The sequence below is a fragment of the Pinus tabuliformis genome, chromosome 2_2, assembly GCF_031772625.1.
Source record: "Pinus tabuliformis cultivar Carrire ecotype Pingquan chromosome 2_2, CPIR1, whole genome shotgun sequence".
Classification (NCBI taxonomy): Eukaryota; Viridiplantae; Streptophyta; class Pinopsida; order Pinales; family Pinaceae; genus Pinus; species Pinus tabuliformis.
The window spans coordinates 1,242,396,036-1,242,399,112 of record NC_142300.1 but is presented as its reverse complement, the minus strand read 5'-3'; positions in this window follow the sequence as shown (position 1 = coordinate 1,242,399,112).

Here is a 3,077-nt window from a genome sequence, read left to right as displayed (position 1 = left end):
ATTAGTTATCTCCTTTGGATCGGCCCCAACTCGACGGAGGACTAATGCATAAGGCTGGGGAGATATATAAATTAACACTATTACAATATTATTTCATTAATAAAAATGATTAAAAGTGCATAATTGTCATGTGGTTCAAATTCAAATTCCTTTGTGACGGTCTAACCAGAAGAGAGAAGCTAACAAGAAGAGAGAAGCCGGAGAAGTTTATTTGAGTTATATGGCCAAAATAAGTATAGAGAAGACCTTGGATTCTCTGTATTGAAACCAACAAGGATCCCAGGCTTCACTAATTACTCCTTAAGAAGTTGGATCTATGGGATGGTACTTGAATTCACTGTGATTGGTATCTGGTGGAAGTCTTTATTTGCTCTACAACTATCTGGACTGAAGCTCAGAAGGTTCCTTAGTTTTCTTTGTTTGTTAAATGGTTGTTTTGAAAAATGGAGTTGGCAAGGTTATCAGAGGTTTGACATCGACAACTTTGTGGCTCTTGGACTATTTGCCTTCAATGTGTTGGCACTGTCAGTGGTGGATGGTGATGGCTATAATGTTTCGTGTTTATTGTTTGTTGTGGTTAATGTTGTTGTTGTTTGTAGTGCTTATTGTTGTTATTACCTTTGTGTACTCATTAGTGTGGTAGTTGGTCTTTCTCAGGTTTTGTTATATGGATTTGGTTGTCCTTATGATGATGTTTCTTATGTAATTGTAAGAGCCCTAATTTCAAAACTTAAGAGGGTTTAACAATAAATTGTTCATAAAATACTAGAATATGTAATTTAAATACTAATCAATTCATCTAATGAATACCAACATCTCTGTAGTGCTGTGGATCTTGTTCCGATTGCATTACCAAAACGCCAAAATGTCCCTACCGAACTAGGTACAACCTAGGTACTCAGTCTCGGAATGCTTCCCAATAGATGCAAGTTGATCCTTTGTGCCCAAAAACAATAGTACAATCAAGACTCCTTCCTACCTGTCTATACTCTGTGTTAAAATTGTTCTCCTTCTCGATTTTTCCTCCTTTGCCTTCTTAAATAGCATTCCCTCCTGCCTCCAAGTAGTGATTTCTCATGTTTGAGGTTCCTCTAGAGAGGGAGAAGGGATAAGCTTAAATTTATAGATTGAGCTAACATACGTCATTTGGATCAGTGGTTGACAACAACCCTTTCTTTATAAAATATCCGCCTTATTTGAGTTCATGTTTAAAACTCCTTGTCACTTTATATTATGATTATATATGATGGATTCTTTTTAGTTAGTTTAGTTGGTATATTATAATTTTTTTTAATTTTTTTTTTATAACTTTATAATAATATTTTTCTATAATTCCTTTGTATATTTTATATAATTTGTATTTATTCAATTTATTTTTGTATTAAATATATTATATCCCTTTTTATATAATACATGTCTTTCCTTTGTATTTTGTATAGTTATATATGTATTGTTGACACCTAATCCTCAACGGATGGGTGAACTGGACAGTCATCAAGAAGATGAACTGATCTGTCATATTTATGTATATAACTAATAGTTAGCTAATGAATAAATCAATCAGTCTTTTTTCCGCTCATTCATTCTGGAGTTACCTTGGCCTGACATGGTATCAGAGCACAGGTCCCAGAAATAGTTGTAACTCCTGCTGTCCTGAGCGTTTGCCTGACATAACTCCTCTGCTCTCTGGCGCACCAGCGCTGCATCTGCCTGAGCGTTTGCCTGACATAACGCTCTCTGCTCTCTGGCGCACCAGCGCTGCCTGAGCGTTTGCCTGACACACCCTCAGATTTCATACGTTCCACATATGTTTTGATGGTCTTCACTCCCACTTTCGTTGGATCTGCAATCTTGCTGCCTTGTTTCCCAATAACTTTTCCGATTTTGTTCGAAGCCACAACAATCCTGAATACATTGTCTCTGCCTCTAGCTGGCCGCTTGGCCCGAAACCCCATCGGAAGAGTACTGTTCCTCACTCTCACTGGACTCGTAATAGCTGTTTTCTTCCTGGTCCGTTTCGCACGCCACTGACTGGGTTTTCGGCATTCTCTTTATTCAACTCATCCTCACGCCCCCCCATTTTGATCTCTGTCTTCTCGACAAAATCGCCTTGAACAGAAGCTTGTGCTTGAGATCATCAATACTATCGTCCATGAAATCAAAGAAAGTGAAAGCTTCTCTCATTGAATACACCCTGTGAACATCAATCTTCCGACCTACTGACAGAGATTTTGCTAGCAAACAAGGGAGAGATTGAGCAATGAGAGACTCCTTCCCAGGCAGCAAATCTCGCCACCATTGCTCGCAAATAGCTGTTATACAATCCTGTAAAACGCAATCGCCCTCGAACAAGACAAGTTTGTCGTGCAACGTATGTACAATGGAGAACAAATCAGCCGGAGAAATTGCCTTTTGAGGATGCATAATGCAAAGCTGTGCCAAATACGAGTAACCCCTCAGGCTATTCAATATTTTGGCCCCCCGACTTCATCATTTTCTGAATAATTCAACTTCGTCTCGGACTCTTCTTTAGCCCCAGCTTGTTCGATCACGCCACCGGGTTCTATGTCTTGCTGCGCCCCTTGAGCCGTGCTGTGCTTGGATCTTCTGTGGTGCTTGGATCTGGTCATTGGTGTTTAAAAATTGGGCCAAAGACACTCCACTCAGCTCAAGCCCAGTATACTTCAGCGCCACAGAAAACTCTTTGGCTGCGGCCTTTTATGATCCCGTTTTTTTTGTCCCGAGATATGTCATTGCTGTAAACCGTATTGTCATCAGTGTATGTAAGCTTTGTTTTTTTTATGAGTTGTTGATTTGGTAGCACAAGCCTTTAAATATTCCACAGCCTCGTTTTGGTTGAGCAGTTTTATGTGATGGTATGATAGCAGTTTTTGGTTGAGCAGTTTTGGGTCTAAAGCATTTGTAGTATTGCATGATATATATTGATATATTGAAGTGATATATTAATACATTGAAGTGATGCCTTGCACATTTTTTTTTCAAAACAGTAGTATTGCAGTGATATGTACAATGAAATGCTGATGTTTTTTAGCAAATATTAGAGGGATTTGAAGGCT